Raw genomic sequence first — 24,552 nt, 5'->3', positions numbered from 1 at the left:
CCTCTATACCAGGCGGTGTCAGAGGAAGGCCCTAAAAACTGTCAAAGACTCCAGTCACCCTATTCATAGACTTATCTCTGCTACCACACGGCAAGCGGTAAGCAAGCGCCAAGTCTAGGTCCAAGAGGCTTCTAAACAGCTTCTACCCCCAATCCATAAGACTCCTGAATATCAAATCAAATGGCCACCCAGACTATTTGCATTACCCCCTCCCCTCTTTTACACCGCTGCTACTCTCTGTTGTTATCATCTATGCATAGTCACTTTAATAACTCTACCTACATGTACATATTACCTCAACTACTTGGTGCCCCTGCACATTGACTCTGTACCGGAACCCCCCCTACTGTTATCCTACTGCTGCTCTTTAAAACTTATTTTGGCTGAAGTCCCGGTAACGGGACTGATATGACAACAGCCAGTCGAAGTGCAGGGCGCCAAATTCAAAAAACAGAAATCTCATAATTAAAATTCCTCAGACATTCATGTGTCTTATATAATTTTAAAGGTAATCTTGTTGTTAACCTGTTGAGGACAGAGGGCGCTGTTTTCACTTTGGGGGAAAATCGTGCCCAATTTAAATGGCCTCGTACTCAATTCTTGCTCGTACAATATGCATATTATTATTACTATTGGATAGAAAACACTCTCTAGTTTCTAAAACCGTTTGAATTATATCCGTAAAACAGAACTCATCTGGCACAAACTTCCTGACCAGGAAGTGGAAAGTCTGAAATCGAGTGTCTGTTCTAGGTCCTGCCTATAAATGGGCATGACACGTATTAGTATACATGCACGTCATACGGTTTTTAATCTCCAAGGTGGCTTAGCAGTTCAGACGTCTTTTCCGTATTGTCTTGTCGTGTCCTGTATATATATATATATTTACACCTTTTCTTCACATATCTTTTATTTATTTTATTATCCAAGAACTCAACTACAAAAGCTTTCCTGCAAAAGCTTTCCTGCAACCCGCTTCACCAATTACAATAAGTATTATTTATCTCAATCTGAAAATCCATCGTGGAAGATAGCCAGGGGCTAATTCAGAAGCTAGCCTGATAGCTAACCAGAAGCTACTCCGATAGCTAGCCAGAAGCTAATCTGTAGCTGCCCCGAAATTAGCCGGTTTGCTAGCTAGCGTTGGTGTTTCAGCTGCCCACGTTTTGCGGTCATCAGCTATTCCTTTAGCTCGATAATCTACCGGCACTTTTGTGCAACGCGACTCGGACCGGAGCATTCCGGGACTTTTTTTTTCTCTCAGTTTCCCCGGATTCCAACCGCAGGCTCTGGACACTTGCACCTTGATTTCGCAGCTAGCTAGCTGCATACCGTGTGACTATTGGCTTACGTCGACCCCGGAGCAAACTCAAATCATGCTGGAGCTAGCCAGCTGAGGAGTTCCATCACCATCCGGACCCGTTTCTTTTGTTGCTGCTGCAGATACGGAACCCCACCGGGCCTTCACGACTGACTGCCGACGTTATCTGCCCGAGGGATTTATCCAACCGGCAAATCCGTCCCGACGTTACCTGAACGCTCACCTGAGGCCCGCTAATCGTTAGCTGTCCTATCGGCTGCTATCTGAACAAAACCCCACTACACGGAACCTACCGACGGAAACGCACGAGGTATCTACAAACAGACCTCCATCCTATGCTGCTACCGATAGCCATATACCCGGCCAGCTGTCTGGATCGCCACGACCCCAACCAACCTCTACTCACTGGACCCTTACTGATCACTCGATTAAGCATGCCTCTCCTTAATGTAAATATGCCTTGTCCATTGCTGTTCTGGTTAGTGTTTATTGGCTTATTTCACTGTAGAGATTCTAGCCCTGCTCTCTATACCATATCCAACCTATCAGTTCCACCACCCACATATGCGATGACATCACCTGGTTTCAATGATGTTTCTAGAGACAAGATCTCTCTCATCATCACTCAATACCTAGGTTTACCTCCACTGTATTCACATCCTACCATACCTTTGTCTGTACATTATTCCTTTAAACTATTTTATCGCCCCCAGAAACTTCCTTTTACTCTCTGCTCTAGTAGCTCTAGGCGACCAATTCTCATAGCTTTTAGCCGTACCATTATCCTACTTATCCTCTGTTCCTCTGGTGATGTAGAGGTGAATCCAGGCCCTGCAGTACCTGGCTCCACTCCTATTCCCCAGGCGCTCTCTTTTGATGACTTCTGTAACCGTAATAGCCTTGGCTTCATGCATGTTAACATTAGAAGCCTCCTCCCTAAGTTTGTTTTGTTCACTGCTTTAGCACACTCTACCAACCCGGATGTTTTAGCCGTGTCTGAATCCTGGCTTAGAAAGACCACCAAAAATTCAGACATTTTTATCCCCAATTACAATATTTTCAGACAAGATAGAACGGCCAAAGGGGGCGGTGTTGCAATCTACTGCAAAGACTGCCTGCAGAGTTCTGTTATACTATCCAGGTCTGTTCCCAAACAATTTGAACTTCTACTTTTAAAATCCACCTCTCTAAAAACAAGTCTCTCACCGTTGCCGCCTGCTATAGACCACCCTCTGCCCCCAGCTGTGCTCTGGACACTATATGTGAACTGATTGCCCCCCATCTATCTTCAGAGCTCGTGCTGCTAGGCGACCTAAATTTGAACATGCTCAACACCCCAGCCACCCTACAATCTAAGCTTGATGCCCTCAATCTCACACAAATTATCAATGAACCTACCAGGTACCACCCCAATTCCGTAAACACGGGTACCCTCATAGATATCATCCTAACAAACTTGCCCTCCAAATACACCTCTGCTGTTTTCAACCAAGATCTCAGCGATCACTGCCTCATTGCCTGCATCCGTAATGGGTCAGAGGTCAAACGACCTCCACTCATCACTGTCAAACGCTCCCTGAAACACTTCAGCGAGCAGGCCTTCCTAATCGACCTGGCCGGGATATACTGGAAGGATATTGATCTCATCCCGTCAGTAGAGGATGCCTGGTCATTTTTTAAAAATGCCTTCCTCACCATCTTGAATAAGCATGCCCCATTCAAGAAATTTAGAACCAGGAACAGATATAGCCCTTGGTTCTCTCCTGACCTGACTGCCCTTAACCATCAGAAAAACATCCTATGGCGTTCTGCATTAGCATCGAACAGCCCCCGTGATATGCAACTTTTCAGGGAAGCCAGAAACCAATATACACAGGCAGTTAGCTTCTTGAGAATACAGGGGGTGCTATTTCGCATTAGCATAATTGCCTCTACAGACTAAACTGCCTCTTATTCAATTATTGCTGTTACTATATGCATATAACCATATAGCATTGGATAGAAAACAAGCTATGGTTTCTAAAACCGTTCCAATTGAGTCTCTGAGTCAAACACAGGTCATTTCACAGCACTTTCCCTGAGCCTGAAAAAGATTGCAAGATGTGTATGCTCGCTTCAAAGCTCTGCCTATATATGGTCACGCCACCTATGACCCGAATGACACTTCCTACTTCTTCCTATGGGTGTTTGGAAGACGTCAGAGGAGAAATTTTTTGTTTATCTTGTACTGACGTGAAATAAGACTTATTTCTTTAGCGTGACCGACAACTTCCGGTTTCTGAGATGCGCGTTTTCAGAGGTGGCATTGTCTTTTGTTATGCTGACGTTATGGATGAAAACTATCTCCGTGTCGAAGTTTGTTTGCTACATGTGACCATATCACCGTAATGTATGTTTTTTCAATATAGTTTAATCAGATTATTAGAATTTTTTCGGGAGTTTTGCCGTGTTCCGTTCTTTGAGTTTTTTAACTTTGGGAATTGACCGTGCCAGTCGACCAGTACCCAGGCTGAATGAAGAGGGGAGGTTGCCATTGTGAATGGATTGAACGACTCATCAGGACTAAGGACACCTTGATCAACATTCTGATGAAAGACCAGCAATAGTAAGACCCAATTTACGATGTTATTTCATATATCTGTCGTGCATGTGAACTGGTCGCGCGCGTCCAGCTGGTTTTGGCTGGCCTGGTTATGCTAATTAGCGATACATTTTGTTTTCGCTATAAAACATTTAAAAAATCTGAAATATTGTTTGGATTCACCAGATGTTGGGCTTTCAATGTCTGTACGCTGTGTATTTTTTCTGAAATGTTTTAAGACAAGTAATTAGTTATATAACGTTGGTCTCTGTAATTGTTCTAGCTGCATCAGCACTATATCAGATTGCAGCTGCAATGTAGAACTGTGATTTATACCTGAAAAATGCACATTTAAAAAAAAAAAACTATGCTATACCATAAATATGTTATCAGACTGTCATCTTATAAATTTGTTTGTTGGTTTGTGGCTATCAATATCTTAGTTTAGCCGAATTGGTGATAGCACCTGATGGAGTAAGAAACTGTTGGAGTAAGAAAATGGTGTCTTTTGCTAACGTGTTTAGCTAATAGATTTACATATTTTGTCTTCCCTGTAAAACATTTAAAAAATCTGAAATGGTGGTTTTATTCACAAGATCTGTGTCTTTCATTGGGTGTCTTGGACTTGTGATTTAATGATATTTAGATGCTACTATTTAATTGTGACGCTATGCTAGCGATGCTAATCAGTGTGTGGGGGGGGGGGGGTGCTCCCGGATCCGGGTTAGGTACTCTGTAGAGGTTAGAACAGCCAAGGCTAGCTTTTTCAAGCAGAAATTTGCTTCCTGCAACACAAATTCAAAAAAGTTCTGGGACACCGTAAAGTCCATGGAGAATAAGAACACCTCCTCCCAGCTTCCAACCGCTCTGAAGATAGGAAACACTGTCACCACCGACAAATCCACTATAATTGAGAATTTCAATAAGCATTTTTCTACGGCTGGCCATGCTTTCCACCTGGCTACCCCTACCCCGGACAACAGCACTGCCCTCCCCTCTGCTACTCGCCCAAGCCTTCCCCATTTCTCTTTCTCCCAAATACAGTCAGCTGATGTTCTTAATGAGCTGCAAAATCTGGACCCTTACAAATCAGCCGGGCTAGATAATCTGGACCCTTTCTTTCTAAAACTATCTGCTGAAATTGTTGCCACCCCTATTACTAGCCTCTTCAACCTCTCTTTCGTGTCGTCTGAGATCCCCAAAGATTGGAAAGCAGCTGCGGTTATCCCCCTCTTCAAAGGGGGGAACACCCTTGACCCTAACTGCTACAGACCTATATCTATCCTACCCTGCCTTTCTAAGGTCTTCGAAAGCCAAGTCAACAAACAGATTACCGACCATTTCGAATCACACCACACCTTCTCCGCTATGCAATCTGGTTTCAGAGCTGGTCATGGGTGCACCTCAGCCACGCTCAAGGTCATAAACGATATCGTAACCGCCATCGATAGGAAACAATACTGTGCAGCCGTATTCATTGACCTGGCCAAGGCTTTTGACTCTGTCAATCACCACATCCTCATTGGCAGACTCGACAGCCTTGGTTTCTCTAATGATTGCCTCGCCTGGTTCACCAACTACTTCTCTGATAGAGTTCAGTGTGTCAAATCGGAGGGTCTGTTGTCCGGGCCTCTGGCAGTCTCTATGGGGGTGCCACAGGGTTCAATTCTTGGACCGACTCTCTTCTCTGTTTACATCAATGATGTCGCTCTTGCTGCTGGTGATTCTCTGATCCACCTCTACGCAGACGACACTATTCTGTATACTTCTGGCCCTTCTTTTGACACTGTGTTAACAACCCTCCAGGCGAGCTTCAATGCCATACAACTCTCCTTCCGTGGCCTCCAACTGCTCTTAAATACAAGTAAAACCAAATGCATGCTCTTCAACCGATCGCTGCCTGCTCCTGCCCGCCTGTCCAACATCACTACTTTGGACGGCTCTGACTTAGAATATGTGGACAACTACAAATACCTAGGTGTCTGGTTAGACTGTAAACTCTCCTTCCAGACCCACATCAAACATCTCCAATCCAAAGTCAAATCTAGAATTGGCTTCCTATTCCGCAACAAAGCATCCTTTACTCATGCTGCCAAACATACCCTTGTAAAACTGACCATCCTACCAATCCTCGACTTCGGTGATGTCATTTACAAAATAGCCTCCAAAACCCTACTCAATAAATTGGATGCAGTCTATCACAGTGCCATCCGTTTTGTCACCAAAGCCCCATATACTACCCACCACTGCGACCTGTACACTCTCGTTGGCTGGCCCTCGCTTCATACTCGTCGCCAAACCCACTGGTTCCAGGTCATCTACAAGACCCTGCTAGGTAAAGTCCCCCCTTATCTCAGCTCGCTGGTCACCATAGCAGCACCTACCTGTAGCACGCGCTCCAGCAGGTATATCTCTCTAGTCACCCCCAAAACCAATTCTTCCTTTGGACGCCTCTCCTTCCAGTTCTCTGCTGCCAATGACTGGAACGAACTACAAAAATCTCTGAAACTGGAAACACCTATCTCCCTCACTAGCTTTAAGCACCAGCTGTCAGAGCAGCTCATAGATTACTGCACCTGTACATAACCCATCTACAATTTAGCCCAAACAACTACCTCTTTACCTACTGTATTTATTTATTAATTTATTTTGCTCCTTTGCACCCCATTATTTCTGTCTCTACTTTGCACTTTCTTCCAATGCAAACCAACCATTTCAGTGTTTTTTTAGTTTTTATTTTACTTGCTCTGTTGTACTCACTTCGCCTCCATGGCCTTTTTATATTTTATTTATTTATACATATATCTGTTTGCCTTCACCTCCCTTATCTCACCTCACTTGCTCACATTGTATATAGACTTATTTTTTTTCACTGTATTATTGACTATATGTTTGTTTTTACTCCATGTGTAACTATGTGTTGTTGTATGTGTCGAACTGCTTTGCTTTATCTTGGCCAGGTCGCAATTGTAAATGAGAACGTGTTCTCAATTTGCCTACCTGGTTAAATAAAGGTTAAATAAATAAAAAATAAAAAATAAATAAATACACCTTCCCCTGGATGTCAAGAGGCAGTGAGAGAAGTAATGGAGTGTTTATCTTGGTCTAAAGTGGAATAAATCCTCTTGGAATGACGTGTCACCCATTTCCTGTTTTCAGGAAGGCGCGAGAAGGAACCGGGCATTGCCTTATGAAAAGCTTTCGTTATAGGCGACTAATATCTCCGGGTTTGATTTTATTTGATACATGTGACCATATCATCGTAAAGTATGTTTTTTCAATATAGTTTAATCAGATTATTGAAATTTTTTCGGGAGTTTTGCCGTGTTCCGTTCTCTTCCGTTTGTTGACATGGAGAGATTCGTGCAACTTGGCTAGTGTGCTTGCTAAATCGAGAGGGAAAGAGGCCGTTCTAAATCCAAACAACGATTGTTCTTGACAAAGGACCCCTTGTCCAACATTCTGATGAAAGATCAGCAAAAGTAGGAAACATTTTATGATGCTATTTCATATATCTGTCGTACATGTGAACTAGTTGTCGGCGCCCAGCTTTTGGGTACTCTAGCTATACCGAAGCTGGATGTCGTGAAGAAGTTATTTTTAGAATTCTAACACAGCGATTGTATTAAGAACTAATGGATCTATCATTTCCTATACAACATGTATTTTTTAGTTATGTTTATGAATAGCTATTTGGTCAGAATATGTGTGTCAGAAAAAGTGTCAGAAAAATATCCGGACGTTGTGGGAAAAAGTAGCTACTTTAGCACAATGTATAACCACTGATTTCAGCTCTAAATATGCACATTTTCGACCAAAACATAAGTGTATGTATAACCTGATGTTATAGGACTGTCATCTGATGAAGAATATCAAGGTTAGTCAAAAATTATATATATTTTACTGGTTTGTACGATCTCTAACTTTTGCTACTGGGAAATGGCTTGTGTTTCTGGCTATTGTGGTAAGCTAATATAACGCTATATTGTGTTTTCGCTGTAAAACACTTAATAAATCGGAAATATTGGCTGGAATCACAAGATGCCTGTCTTTCATTTGCTGTACACTATGTATTTTTCAGAAATGTTTTATGATGAGTAATTAGGTATTTGACGTTGGTGTCTGTAATTATTATGGCTGCTTTCGGTGCAATTTCTGATTGTAGCTGCAATGTAAACTATGATTTATACCTGAAATATGCAAATTTTTCGAACAAAACAGATTTATTGTATAACATGTTATAAGACTGTCACCTGATGAAGTTGTTTCTTGGTTAGTTTGGTTGGTTCTTGGTTAGTTAGGTTGGCTTTGTGCATGCTACCTGTGCTGTGAAAAATGTCTGTCCTTTTTTGTATTTGGTGGTGAGCTAACATAAATATACGTGCAGTTTTCGCTGTAAAACATTTTAAAAATCGGACATGTTGGCTGGATTCACAAGATATGTACCTTTCATTTGCTGTATTGGACTTGTTAATGTGTGAAAGTTAAATATTTCGAAAAAATATATTTAGAATTTCGCGCTCTGCCTTTTCAGTGGAATGTGGGAGGAGTTCCGCTGGCGGAACGCCAGAGCAGTACAGGTTAATCCCATCAAAGTGTCCGATTTCAAATAGGCTTTTCAGCGAAAGCACTACAAACGATTATGTTAGGTCACCACAAAACCACAATAAGCATAGCCATTTTTCCCAGCTAAATATAGCTTCACAAAAACCAGAATAGAGATAAAATGAATCACTAACCTTTGATTAGTTTCATCAGATGACACTCATAGGACTTCATGTTACACAATACATGCATGTTTTGTTTGATTAAATTCATATTTATATAAAAAAAATCTGAGTTTACATTGAGGCGACTAGATTCACTAAATGCAAAAACATCAAGTGACTTTGCATAGCCCATCGTTTCAACAGAAATACTCATCATAACTATAGATGATAATACAAGTTATACACATTGAATTATAGATATACCTCTCCTTAATGCAACTGCTATGCCAGATTTCAAAAAAACTTTACGGAAAAAGAAATGCACGCTATAATCTGAGACGGCGCTCAAAAGTAGCATACCACAGCTGCAAAGATGGCGTTACCATAAACACAAAAATACATGATAAATATTCCATTACCTTTGATGATCTACATCAGAAAGCACACCGGGAATCCCAGGTCCACAATAAATGTTTGTTTTGTTTAAAAAAATCCGTTATTTATGTCCAATTGTTAGCGCGTTTGGTAAACATGTCCAAACGATAATTCTGGTCAGCTTTATATCGGACAAAAACTTCAAAATGTGATATTACCGGTTGAAGAAACATTTCAAACTAAGTACTGAATCAATCATTAGAATGTTTTTAGCATATAGCTTCAATAAAGTTCCAACCGGAGTATTCGTTCTTGTCTGCGTGAGCAATGGAACGTAGGTGACTTCCATGAAAAAAAAGCATGATCAGAAAATGGCTGCTTGATGGACACCTGACTGATTCTGCTATCATTCTCTCCCACAACATCATAGAAGTCTCATTGGAATTTCTATTGATGGTTGACATCTAGTGGAACCCCTGGGCAGTGCAACATCATTCATAACTCAAGTGGATTTCTTAAGGGACTCTGGTGAATACAGACAAGCTCAGATTTCTGACTTCCTGTTTTGATTTCAACTCAGGATTTTGCCTGCCAATATGAGTTCTGTTAATCTCACAGACATAATTCAAACAGATTTAGAAACTTTAGAGTGTTTTCTATCCAATACTAATATGCAAACATTAGGAACTATGACTCAGGAGCAGGCCGTTTGATATGGGCACCTTTCATCCAAGCTACTCATTACTGCCCCTTCAGCCATAAGAAGTTAATGACTTGTTTCTTATTCTTTTTAAAATTCATTGTTGGTTAGGGGCTCGTAAGTAAGCATTCACTGTAAGGTCTACACCTATTGTATTCGGCGCATGTGACTAACAAAATTTGATTTAATTTGAAGTGAGAGCAGGTTCGCCGGAGCCATGGCCCAGCGAGACATGGCTGCCGGCCGCGTAGATGGAAACAGAAAAGTCTGAGCCTTTTGGGTAAAACACTGGGGTAAGTCATGTATGGTAATGCAGCATCATTTTTTCATACAGGATTTACCCCAGTGTTTTAACCAAAAGGCTCAGACTTTTCTTTTTCTACCAGTGTCTCAATGGGACATGGCTCATTGGGCCAAAACTTTCAGCCTGTTTTGGTGGGATGGAGTTTTGGCCTGCCTGGTGCCAGGTAAATGTGTTAATAGACCAATAAGAAAGACAGTTCAAAACCTCTCTACCAATAACAGCTAGGTCTCAGTTTTTCGCTCCCCTCTCATACCACTCCTGTAATGAATAGGATGGGAGACAGAGAGCTGGTTTCAAGCTGGTCCAAAAAGTCAACAGTACAAACAGGGAAAAGGCTAGTAACGTAGTCCAGGAGATCAGGCAAGAGGTTGCTAACAGGAAATCCGATAGGCAAAAGTACAGGCAGGGAATAGGCAAAAGGCATCGTTAGTGAGGGCGGCCCAAACTATGATACACAGGATGACTAATAATGAGAAAAAAACAGAGTTCCGAATAGAAATGTGTATCAAAACAAACAATATCTCACAATGATGGGGTGCAAAGAACTGAGCTAAATAGAGTGTGTAAATTGCATAAAGGTGTGTGAACAGGTGATCAGAATTCAGGTGATCTGGAGAGTGAGCTGTGTTCAGGTAATCTATGTGTTTGAGAGTGTGATCTGGAAAGTGGGCTGGAAAGTGAGCTATCTTCAGGGGATCTACGTGTTTGAGAGTTGGAAGTAGACATTACAATTGCCAGACAGTCCTAGCAAAATTGGTCTTTGCTAAGAAGACGTTTTGTTTATTTTTGACCAATTTAAATGAAAACAATCACAGTAAGGTACTTAAGTGTTCACCAGAAATTATTTGATATTGAGATGAAAACGGAAGCATTGGACCTTTAAAGCATAGAACTTCTTCGAAATCTCACATACTATAAAACGTTCTATTTCGCATACTCAAAAAGCCTACTATTTAAAATGCAAGAATGGGTATTCGGACACATCCAGCATCCTTTAAAACGCATCATAGCTTTATTTCCCCCTCTGTGATGTGAAAAGGAAGCAGGTTTTGTATGAAGCTCCAGGCGTGTTTACCCCTGCAGAGCGGGTGCCATTCAGGGGGCCTGCTTATTAAAACCAGCCGTCACTCTCCCTGGTGGGCTCCTGGAGTCCCTGATGAAGCTATCCATTATTTACCAAGCACTCCACCGGACAAATAATCAATTATTTCAATGGGAATTATTCACCTGCTGCTTTGAATGCCAAAAGGATGTGTGAGAGAGAGAGAGACGGAGCAAGAGAGAGAGAGAGAGAGAGAGAAAGAGAGAGAGAAGACTGATGGTGAATATGATGAGGGCCACTCCTGCTAACCCCCCATCCGTATCTCCCTTTCCTCCTCCCTTCAAACCGATAAACAACACACACAGAGAATATGGTAATGAGCGCTAAAAGCCAAAGCTGTGGCAGAGGAACTTTATTATTCAGATTTTGGGGGCGATGAATAATCAGATTATGGCTGATGAGGGAAGTGAATAATTCATAGGTCTGTGATAGGACTGATGATGGGACTGTGGGTGGGCCAAGGGGGTAGCATCTGGACTTGATGGGTGGCAAGGGTCACCTGTCTGGTGCCAACATGCTCCCTGATCTCTCCCATGGTGACTGGCACAGGGTATTCCCTTTCTCAATTCCCTCACCACCATTTTAAGGTTCATTGGATTGGCTGATGACCACAAGCTGGTGTAGTTGCAGAGGTAGAGATGGTTGAGTGATGCTGTGGGGTCTGGTAACCCAGATTGGCATGTCAATAATTGATTAGGGATATTCCGTTGACCACAAACTCCAAGTATTCGATGATTGGCTCGGTCATCGGCCTCTGCTGTAGTTTAAGATTTGTTACATTCACAGGTAGTTTTGACTTCAAACATTTGACAGTGGTGGACTGGATTGTGACTATTTTGTTTATTCAGTAGACTAACTTGCAAACATAATTGATTTTAATTAGTTATTTGTTATAGTATAACTTTAAAGGTCCAATGCAGCCGTTTTATAACTTTTTGTTACATATCAATATCAAATCATTTCTGGATAACAATTACGTACCTTACTGTGATTGTTGTAAATTAAAATGCTAAAAAAGAAACAAAAATGTATTTTTCTCAAGCAAACAGTTTGCTAGGACTGTCTGAGTGGCCTGAGTGGGGAAGGAACACTGAAAACTAGCTTTTATTGGCAGAGGGGTTTGGAACTCTCTTTCTTATTGGTCTATTAACCGATTTATCGCATGGTGATGCAACCAGGCAGGGCTAAACTCCATCCCACCAAAACAAGTTGAAATATCAGGCAGTCTTTTCAAACAACTCTTACACTAAAAGGGCTTTATCATTCACAAGTTCACAATATTATTCCAACCTCATTGTGTGGAAATATACACTGAATAAAAATATAAACGCAACATCTAAAGTGTTGGTCCCTTGTTTCATGAGCTGAAATTAAAGAGACCAGAAATCTTCCATACGGACAAAAAGCATATTTCTCTAAAATGTTGTTCACAAATTTGTTTACATCCCTGTTAGTGAGCATTTCTACTTTGCCAAGATAATCCATCCATCTGCCAGGTGTGGCATATCAAGCACTTAGTGCTGGGGACAGTAAAAGGCCTCTCTAAAATATGCAGTTTTGTCACAAAACACAATGCCACAGATTTTGAGGGAGCATGCAATTGGCATGCTGACTGCAGGAATGTCCACCATAAATGTTGCCAGAGAAGTTAATGTTCATCACAACTACAGTTTGCTGATGTCAATGTTGTGCCCTAAGGTGGCAGTGGGGTCATGTCAATCGAAAGGCATATGCTACGGACAACAAACACAATTGCATTTTATCGGTGGAAATTTGAATGCACAGAGATACGGACGAGATCCTGAGGCCCGTTGCCATGCCATTCATCCGTCACCATCACCTCATGTTTCAGCATGATAATGCACGGCCACATGTCACAAGGATCTCTACACAATTCCTGGAAGCTGAAAACGTCCCATTTCTTCCATAGCCTGCATACTCACCAGACATCTCCCTTAATGTGCATGTTTGGGATGCTCTGGATTGACGTGTATGACAGCATGTTCAAGTTCCCGCCAATATCCAGCAACTTTACACAGCCATTGAAGAGGAGTGGGACAACATTCCATAGGCCACAATCAATAGCCTGATAAACTCTATGCAAAGGAGATGTGTCGCGCACTGCATGAGGCAAATGGTGGTTACACTCACACCACTTTTTTTGAAGCTATTTGTGACCAACAGATCCATATCTGTATTTTCAGTCATGTGAAATAAATGCATTAGGCACTAATCTATGTATGTCATAGGCATTTTTTTTAAATATAAACTGTAACTCTGTTTTATAGGAACAATAAAAACAGAAGTTACATTTTTTGGAAAATGTTATACACAATATAACATTTTTATGTCTACAGTGGCTTGCGAAAGTATTGACCCTTGACATTTTTACTAGTTTGTTGCATTACATTCTGGAATTAAAATAGATTTTGGGGTAGTTTGTATCATTTGATTTACACAACATGCCTACCACTTTGAAGAATGAAAATATTTTTTATTGTGAAGCAAACAAGAAATAAGACAAAAAAACAGAAAACTTGAGCATGCATAAATATTCACCCCCCCCAAAGTCAATACTTTGTAGAGCCACCTTTTGCAGAAAATACACCTGCAAGTCTATTGGGGTATGTTTCTATTAGCTTTGCACATCTAGCCACTGGGTTTCTTGAACATTCTTCAAGGCAAAACTGCTCCAGCTCCTTCAAGTTGGATGGCTTCCGCTGGTGTACAGCAATCTTTAAGCCTTACCCCAGATTCTCAATTGGATAGAGGTCTAGGCTTTGATTAAGCCATTCCAAGACATTTAAATGTTTCCCCTTAATCCACTCGAGTGTTGCTTTAGCACTGTGCTTTGGGTCATTGTCCTGCTGGAAGGTGAACCTCCGTGCCAGTCTCAAATCTCTGAAAGACTGAAATAGGTTTCCCTCAAGAATTTCCCTGTATTTAGCGACATCCATCATTCCTTCAATTCTGACCAGTTTCCCAGTCCCTGCCCATTAAAAACATCCCCACAGCATGATGCTGCCACCATGCTTCACTGTGGGGATGGTATTCTCGGGGTGATGAGAGGTGTTGGGTTTGCACCAGGCATAGCGTTTTCCATGATGGCCAAAAAGCAAAATTTTAGCCTCATCTGACCAGAGTACCTTCTTCATTATGTTTGGGGAGTCTCCCACATGCCGTTTGCTTGTTTTTTTCTTTAGGTACTGGATTATTTTCTGGCCACTCTTCCGTAACGCCCAGCTCTGTGGATTGTACTGCTTAAAGTGGTTGTATGGACAGATACTCCAATCTCTGCTGTGGAGCTTTACAGCTCCTTCAGGGTTATCTTTGGTCTCTTTGTGGCCTCTCCGATTAATGCCTTCTTTGCCTGGTCCGTGAGTTTTGGTGGACGGCCCTCTCTTGGCAGGTTTGTTGTGGTGCCATATTCTTTCAATTTTTTTATAATGGATTTAAAGGTGCTCCATGGGATGTTCAAAGTTTGATATTTTTTTATAATCAAACCCTGATCTGTACTTCTCTGACCTGTCTGACCTGTTTGGAGAGCTCCTTGGTCTTCATGGTGCCGCTTGATTGGTGGTGCCCCTTGCTTAGTGGTGTTGCTGATTCTGGGGCATTTCAGAACTGGTGTATATATACTTAGATTGTCACGACTTCTGCCGAAGTCGATGCCTCTACTTGTTCGGGCGGTGCTCGGCGGTCGACGTCACCGGTCTTCTAGCCATCATTGATCCGATTTTCATTTTCCATTGGTTTTGTCTTGTCTTTACACACCTGGTTTCAATCCCATTCATTATCCTGTTGTGTATTTAACCCTCTGTTTCCCCTCATGTTCTTGTCAGAGATTGTTTGTTTTGTCATGATCTTGTAGTTTGTATTGGTGCGTGTCGTGTCCTCGTACCCACTTTGCTTTGATTATGTATTATGGTTTTGGAGCTCTGTTTTGAAGTTATTAAACTACTCCATTATACCAAGTTCGATTCTCCTTCGCCTGACTTCCCTACCACCGATACACATGTCGATGACAGAGATCATGCGACACTTAGATTGCGCACAGGTGGACTTTATTTAACTAATTATATGACTTTTGAAGGTAATTGGTTGCACCAGATCTTATTTAGGGAATTCATAGCAAAGGGGGTGAATACATAGTCATGCACCAATTTTCAGTATTTTTTATTTGTTAGAATCTTTTGAAACAAGTAATTTTTTTCATTTCACCTCTCCAATTTTATCAATTTTGTTTATGTCCATTACATGAAATCCACATATAAATCCATTTAAATTACAGGGTGTAATGCAACAAAATAGGAAAAACACCAAGGAGGATGAATACTTTTGCAAGGCACTGTATTAGTTGTTACTATGAGTGTCCAATCGTAAACATTCCAAATGCTATAGAGACATGCAGCTATAGAGACATACTGTATGTGGACAATGGTCATGGCTAATTATTAGTTGTGTCAAAAACACTGGAGCTGATGGCAGACATTGCTTGAGAATGTATTGAATTGCTTAGTTGTACTTTCAGACGTATAGCAAAGGAGCACAGGACATACTATTTGAGAACCTTGAGTTTTCAATTAACTAAAAAGCAAGATACATATTTTTTTCATGTTTTAAAAATGGTAGCATTCACTTGAAGCAACACAGTTTGTGCTTTAGTCAAAATTGAAGCATGAAACAGTGGCAACCTACACCAAGGTTTTTTAAACTTTGACTTTATAGAACAATATAAGAATACATCTGTAAAATGGTATTAGTTCAAGTAGCATTTCACTGCTGTATTCCTGAGAACATTTGTGGTGCCAATTTGCGTTTTAGATTTTGTATTTATGCTCATATGGAATTTAAATAAATTTACCCAAAATCCAATGTACATGGTATATTAGACTGACCATTTAGGTATATATTAGACTCACCATTGATCCCTCTAGCCGTCCTTCCTTGGATCTATCCACCAACAGCATGGGATAGGTATTGTGTCTGCCCTAATCCCAGCATTAGTCTTCGTATGAACAATCCTTCTCTTTTGTACTGTGCTGTTCTGCCATGTTATCAAAGCAATGAAACGGCCTCTTCCAGCTGAATGGCAGTTATACATGTAGGACAGCGCATGTTTAGGAATCTGCTGCGGTTGACTGCTTCGGTGGGGATTTGAATCTGAGGGGATATCTTATCTTGTTTGGTTAGCCCTGTGAGCAAACATCCAGGGTAAATATGATGGGATGATTGTAAGGATCAAATGAACACACTCCATCACTGAAATCCCATGCACATATGCCCCTGGTGGGAGAACCAATGTGCAAAATGTGAACAAATATAATCAGTGCTTGGTAGCACGAGTCTGAACACGTTCAATACAATACATGCTCTGGAAATGTTTTATAAAAGCTTGCCTCTTAGCCACTGGCACACAAGGCTGTCTGTGCACATTTTCAAGGATGTCTAGCCATCTGTGTCTCATGTTAGAGAAACAGTCATTATCTAAAGGTATTCATAAAAAGGCCTTGCAAACCCTCGCATTATTGTACTCTGTGACTTCCTCCTAAGTAGTGTTAACGATGTTTCCAATACTGTGGTTATGAGGGATAAGAAAAGTTCCTCAGATAACAACAGTGTAGATAGAAATGTAACAGTTTTGGGATCATCACTACTACAGGAATGATACCGGCCATGACTGATATAGAACATACATTCTAATTCTCACATTTTACACTGTGATGAATGTTAAAAGTAATTTGATAGTAAGATACCATCCTTTGTTCTCACTATTTTGTTAAACAGTATTGTACTCATCCACAGTATATGAATATATGGAATAGCAATCATGATTCCGACTCAATGACCCAATATCTGATTATTATTTTATGTTTATTTTTTAAATTAAATTATAACATGTTCTCCTAGTTTAGCCCAGGCAGGTTCAATAATATTTATTTAAGATGAAATGATTCTTAAGGCAGCTCTAACAAATCGTGATGCCAGAGGTCATACAGTATGTTCATGCGATTGCACATGCAATACTTGACATAAGCATCAGTAGGTAAATCATACAAAACAGTATGTTCTCTCCATGTGTGTAAAGCATCTGTAGGTAGCTGGTGAGAGTCAGGCGCAGGACAGCAGATATGAGTAATGAAAGCAATTTTTCTCAAATATATCACAATACACGTCGTAATAATACAAGGCCACAAAAACGGACTGCAATACAATAAACAATACTCACAAACAAATATGGGGGAACAGAGGGTTAAATAATGAACAAGTAATTGGGGGATTGAAACCAGGTGTGTAAGACAAAGACAAAACAAATGGAAAATGAAAAGTGGATTGGCGATGGCTAGAAGGCCGGTGACGTCGACCGCCGAACGCCGCCCGAATAAGGAGAGGGATCGACTTCGGCGGAAGTCGTGACAATGTGTAGTTGGAAGTCACAGTGGGGGAATAAGGCTAACTAATACAATTGCATTAGGAGGGATTAAGCATTCAAGCGAGTTTGCCATCAAATCCATGTATGGAGAGCATAAGGTATAAACCTGGAAGAATATGTAAAGCATATGATAATATTGTGTTTGCTATCTATTACATGTCTGAAGATATGAAATGTGTTTAATAGTATTATGTTACATACACATAATCTTACAGTATGCTAAAATACAATCTAACACTAATCACAATCAGACACGACATGATGACAGCAGACATTATACAGTATGTCCCACTTGCATCAGGTTATCCCTTAGTAGCTTAGACCACTGGAAGCCCAATCTTGGTTGCAAATCAGTGGCCCAGTGACTTATTGTCAGGTTTGGTTATTCTGAAATACTGTAGTGAAAAAAGCCATAGGACACTGTTCACGTGTTGTAAATAAATTTGGCATACCCACCTGTACTTAGTAAATCTTCTCCACTAAGAGAAAGATTATGAATTCGAACAACTACCATCATGAGTGTCTCCTCAAGATTTGATTAACATGATAGCGCCATTTAGAGAATCTACAGTACATGCTTCTTTATGATGTGGGATAAACTCAGGTACAGATCTAGGATCAGCTTCCTCTGCCCCAATGCTAACCTTAACCATTAGTGGGAAAAATGCAAAACTTATCAGCATCTACAGGGACAACTTCACCCTATTCCTAATCTAGGTCAGCCAACCATACTGCCCAAGGAGACGGCCATCTCCAAACACTAATCAACGTTTGAGAAAGGTTTGATTCCCGGGGGGAGCCAAGCGTCGTCTCCAACCGTCCCCTCCTTCAGACCAGTGGTAGACAAATACCCTGAGGCAATGTTTACTGGATACCCCAGTAAAGTCTTCCTCATCAAAGCATGTTCATGTCTGGCATGGAGACACGAACCGCATGCTAACTCTCATCTGGTCAGATTTCTTGACTTGGATTTGTATTAATTGGTAATGCGTACTTTGTAACTGTCTAAGATGTTAACGATTTGATACAGTATATCTATTCAGCAATAACTTCCATTGAAATATTCCAAAGCATACCCACCTGACTCCATTTGTAATATTGTCTGACGACATAGACATCTGGCAATAAACTGTGATTTGTGATAGATTAGTATATTATATGTGTGTGATATCCGTCTCATCACTTCATCAAAGCAGGGTCCCTTTGATGAACATTCAAACAAGCCTTGTGATCATAGCGAGAGTGTGTTATATTTTCCTCACTTTAATACATTGGATTTCCTTAAAGGAAAAATAATTAATAATCATGTATTTTTTTCCCTCTCTTTTTAAAAGTAAATCACTGATTAGTCGTTGTGAGATCCCTGAGGACATCATAATCAAATGATGCTCTGGTCCCGTGCCACCACCTGACAGCTATTTCAGGGTTGTCTGATAATTGGCATCAAGGGGCCTGGGGTTCAGGGGCCATGGGGTTGATGTGTGGCTGGTAAGCTTCCTTACTCACACTCACACTCACACCAACCCGTCCCATCTGCCACCCCCACCCTTCCCCGTGGAGCTGCAGAAACACATCTGATTGGGGCTGTTATGTTGTCACACGTCATCTTTCCTGACGGGAAAATAAAATATGTTCCGTCAATTATTAGCCATTTAAGTTGTTCTCCATTCACCATTCCTGAGGTTGTCTCAGTACTGAAATTAACCGGGATAGCCTTTACTTTAGCTGGTTAGGTCTAAAAAGGTCACCAGGTTGTCCCATTTTCACACTGAATGTAATGCCTCTGCGATCGATGATCAATTCGGAATTGGCTAAAATACTTACAGGTGCTGAGCTTATTATTAACTGACAGTCATGGGGGGCCTGACATCACACAGTCAGAGGGCCTGACACCTCACAACCAGGGGGCCTGAAATCACACAGCCAAGGGGCCTGACACCACACAACCAGTGGGCGTGACATCACACAGCCAGGGGGACTGAAATCACACAGCCAAGGGGCCTGACACCACACAACCAGGTGGAGTGATATCACACAGCCAGGGGGCCTGCGCCACACAGCCAGGATGCCTGACAGCACACAGCCAGGGGGTTTGACACCACACAACCAGGGCCGTTTTCAATAAGCACCAAACAGAATAACATTTTTATTTAACCTTCATTTAACTAGGCAAGTCAGTTAAGAACAAATTCTTATTTACAATAAAGGCCTACCCCGTCCAAACCCTCCCCTAACCTGGATGACACTGAGCTAATTGTACGTCGCCCAATCACAGCCGGTTGTGATACAGCCCGGGATCGAACCATGGTCTGTAATTATGCCTCTAGCACTGAGATGCAGTGCCTTAGACCGCTGTGCCACATGGGAGCCTAAAAAGAGAGGGACAACCTGAACTTGTCCTATATGAAACGTTCCTATATTTAGTTTTCCGTTACGTGCCGTTATGAACACAACCAAGGACAAATACAAACATATAGGTAGACACACTCAATAATTGACTTATGAAATTACTTTTCTTCATAGCCTATTAATCTCTAGAGCACATGTCAATAGGATTTTCTCATTGCCAGGCAACCATAACTACCTAACAATATTTATGTTGATCGAATAAATCAAATGATGTGGACAACTCACAGCCATATCATGTTCAATATGTTTTATAGATGGAGGGAGTGCTGTGGTGTGTGGGCAATAGTGGTTAATAGACAGAGCTGGTTTTAATAAGTAGGTCATGGAGAGGTTAAGTCACTCTGTTAGTAACATAATCCTCCTCGTGATGGTAGATATAATAATGGAATCATGTAGTAACAAAAAAAGTGTTAAACAAATCAAAATATATTCTATATATGAGATTATTCAAAGTAGCCACCCTTTGTCTTGACGACAGCTTTGCATACTCTTGGCATTCTCTCAACCAGCTTCATGAGTCAGTCACCCAGAATGCATTTCAATTAACAGGTCTGCCTTATTAAAAGTTAATTTGTGGAATGTTTTTCATTCTTAAAACTTCTTATGGCTGCAATCCCACTACCGGGATCGATATGACAACAGCCAGTGATAGTGCAGGGCGCCAAATTCTAACAACAGAAATCTCATAATTAAAATTCATCAGACATTCATGTGTCTTATATCATTTTAAAGGTAATCTTGTTGTTAATCCCACCAAAGTGTCCGATTTCAAATATGCTTTTCAGCGAAAGCACTACAAACGATTATGTCAGGTCACCACAAAACCACAATAAGCACAGCCATTTTTCCAGCGAAAGATAGGTTTAACAAAAGCCAGAAATAGAGATAAAATGAATCACTAACCTTTGATTATCTTCATCGTAGGACTTCATGTTACACAATACATGCATGTTTTGTTTGATAAAGTTCATATTTATATAAAAAAAATCTGAGTTTACATTGGCGCGTTAGATTCACTAGTTGCAAAAACATCAGTGATTTTGCATAGCCACATCGTTTCAACAGAAATACTCATAAATGTAAATCATCATAAATGTAGATGATAATACAAGTTATACACATGGAATTATAGATATACCTCTCCTTAATGCAACCGCTGTGTCAGATTTCAAAAAAACTTTGCGGAAAAATAAACCATGCAATAATCTGAGACGGAGCTCAGAACAATAGCCAAATTAGCCGTCATGTTGGACTCAACAGAAACCAGAAAATACATGATAAATGTTTCCTTACCTTTGATGAACTTCATCAGAATGCAGTCCTAGGAATCCCAGGTCCACAATAAATGCTTGATTTGTTCGATAATGTCCGTTATTTATGTCCAATTAGCTACTTTCGAATTGTTTACCAAACGCCCTAACCAAAGTCTCAAAGCGCGTCCACTATAACGTGACGAAATTTCCAAAAGTTCCGTTATAGTCAGTAGAAACATGTCAAACGATCTACTGAATCAATCTTTAGAATGTTGTTAATTAACATACATCTTGAATAACGTTCCAACCGGAGAATTACATCGACTTCAATTGACCGATGGAACAGAGCTCCCTCTCACATGAACGCGCCAGTTCAATGCGTGGGCACCTCATGGAAGTGATTACTCATTCCTGTCTCCTTCACACGGGCCCTTCACATTAGAGTCATCAGACAAAGTTCTATTGACTGTTGACATCTAGTGGAAGCCGTAGGAAGTGAAAACCCATCTATCTCTCTGTATTTTCAATGAGAGCTTGGTTGAAAATCTGGCACCCCCAGAACATTTCCAAACAGGAAGTGGACCTCCTCAGGTTTTTGCCTGCCATATGAGTTATGTTATACTCAGAGACATAATTCAAACAGTTTTAGAAACATCAGAGTGTTTTCTATCCAATACTACTAATAATATGCATATATTAGCAACTATGACATAGGAGCAGGCCGTTTACTCTGGGCACCTCTGTGCACCTTTCATCCAAGCTACTCAATACTGCCCCTTCAGCCATAAGAAGTTAATGAATTTGAGCCAATCAGTTGTGTTGTGACAAGGTAGGGGTGGTATACAGAATATAGCACTATTTGGTAAAATACCAAGTCCATATTATGACAAGAACAGCTCAAATAAGCAAAGAGAAATGACAGTCCATCATTACTTTAAGACATGAAGGTCAGTCAATCCGTAATATTTGAAGAACTTTGAAAGTTTCTACAACTGCAGTCATAAAAACCATCAAGTGCTATGATGAAACTACCGTGTCTTTGTGAGAAGCAGAGTAGATGAACGGATGACCTCTGCATATGTGGTTCCCACCGTGAAGCATGGAGGAGGAGGTGTGATGGTGCTTTGCTGATGACACTGTCACTGATTTATTTAGAATTGAAGACACACTTAACCCTTGTGTTGTCTTAAGGGTCAAAAATGACCCGCCACTATGTTTAAAAGCAGAGAAAAACCCTAAATTATATTTTTTCACCCTGAAATTTGATGACTTTTCCTAAAGTGATCCCAACATTAGAAAAAGTGAAACATCGCCTTTTTTAATATATCCATGAAAGCTGTACACCACCAGGGTACAAATATTATCTTCGGGTCATTTTTGATCCGTCATTAATAAAATAATTTACACACCACAAAAACCCCAAAGACACACACACACACAATGAGAAATTGAGATTATGTGTGGTACTGATTGAACTCAGCCAGCAGCTCCTGAAGAGGAAGATCACCATGGTTGGCACAGTTAGAAAGAACAAGCCTGAGCTCCCCCCTGCACTCCTCGCAACAAGGGGGAGAGAGGCCTTCTCATCAAAGTTTACCTTCACCACCACCACCACTCTAGTTTCTTACCTCCCAAAGAGGAACAAGAATGTGGTCCTTCTAAACACACTGCACAAAACGACTGAGATCAGTGATCGTGAGGACAGGAAGCCAGCCATCATCCTGGGCTACAACCACAACAAAGGAGGCATGGACAACCTGGACAAGGTGATTGGAACTTACAGCTGCAGGACAATGACTGCCCGCTGGCCCCTGGTCATCTTCCATAACATCATTGATGTGTCCTCATACAATGCCTTCCTGGTATGGAACAAGATCAACCCTACCTGGATGCCTGATAAGTGGAACAAGAGGAGGGTGTTCCTGGAGCAGCTGGGAAAGGCACTAGTAACCCCACACATTCAAAGAAGGGAGCACCTCCCCCACACAGCAGCCTCTGCAGCACTTGTGAAAGCTGCTCAAGGGGCTGAATCTTGTCCTGATCCACCGTAGCCTACAGCTTGGGCAGGTAAAGGGAGGAGATGCCAATTCTGCCCCCAAAGAAGGACTGTAAAACAAATACACATCTGAGAAATGCATCTGCAAAGAGACCAAGGCGCAGTGTGATTAACCTGTTTGGGCTGCAGGGGCAGTATTGAGTAGCCGGATAAAAGGTGCCCATTTCAAACGGCCTCGTACTCAATTCTTGCTCGTACAATATGCATATTATTATTACTATTGGATAGAAAACACTCTCTAGTTTCTAAAACCGTTTGATTTATATCTGTGAGTAAAACAGAACTCCTTTTGCAGCAAACTTCCTGACAGGAAGTGGAAAATCTGAAATCGATGCTCTCTTCTAGGGGCTGCCTATTAAAGTCCTTGATATTTAAAAGTTTAGATGCACTTCATATGTATTCCACTAGATGTCGACAAGGAGTGAGAGAAGAAATGGAGTGTGTAACTTGATCTGGACTCGAATCATAGCTCTTGGCATGACGTGTCACCAGTTTCCTGTTTTCTGGAGAGCGCGAGCAGGGACCTGGATTTGCCTTCTGACAAGCTGCCGTTATGGACGACTAATATCTCCGGCTTTGATTTTATTTGATACATGTGACAATATCATCGGAAAGTATGTTTTTTCAATATAGTTTAATCAGATTATTGAAATTTTTTCGGGAGTTTTGCAGTGTTCCGTTCTCTTCCGTTTGTTGACATGGAGAGATTCGTGCCACTTGGCAAGTGTGCTTGCTAAATCGAGAGGGAAAAAGGCCGTTCTAAATCTAAACAACGATTGTTCCCGACAAAGGACCCCTTGTACAACATTCTGATGAAAGATCAGCAAAAGTAGGACCCATTTTATGATCCTATTACATATATCTGTCGAACATGTGAACTAGTCGTTTGCGCCCAGCTTTTGGGTACTCTCTCGCTATACCTAAGCTGGATGTCGTAATGAAGTTATATTTAGAATTCTAAAACGGCGATTGCAATAAGCTATGGAGTGCTCACAGGCAACTACACATAAACAAGATCCCACAAAACACAGTGGGGAAATGGCTGCCTAAATATTATCCCCAATCAGAGAGAACAATTAACAGCTGCCTCTGGGAACCCTACCAGGCCAACATAGAAATAAAACAACCTAGATTACCCACCCTAGTCACACCCCGACCTAACCAAAATAGAGAATAAAAAGGCTCTCTATGGTCAGGGCGTGACATGGCTACTTTGAAGAATATAAAACATAAAATATATTTTGATTTCTTTAACACGTTTTTGGTTGCTAAACAATTCCATATGTGTTATTTCATAGTGTTGATGTCT

This window comes from Salvelinus fontinalis, chromosome 6 (genome assembly GCF_029448725.1).
Source record: "Salvelinus fontinalis isolate EN_2023a chromosome 6, ASM2944872v1, whole genome shotgun sequence".
Classification (NCBI taxonomy): Eukaryota; Metazoa; Chordata; class Actinopteri; order Salmoniformes; family Salmonidae; genus Salvelinus; species Salvelinus fontinalis.
This window is presented reverse-complemented; position numbering follows the sequence as displayed.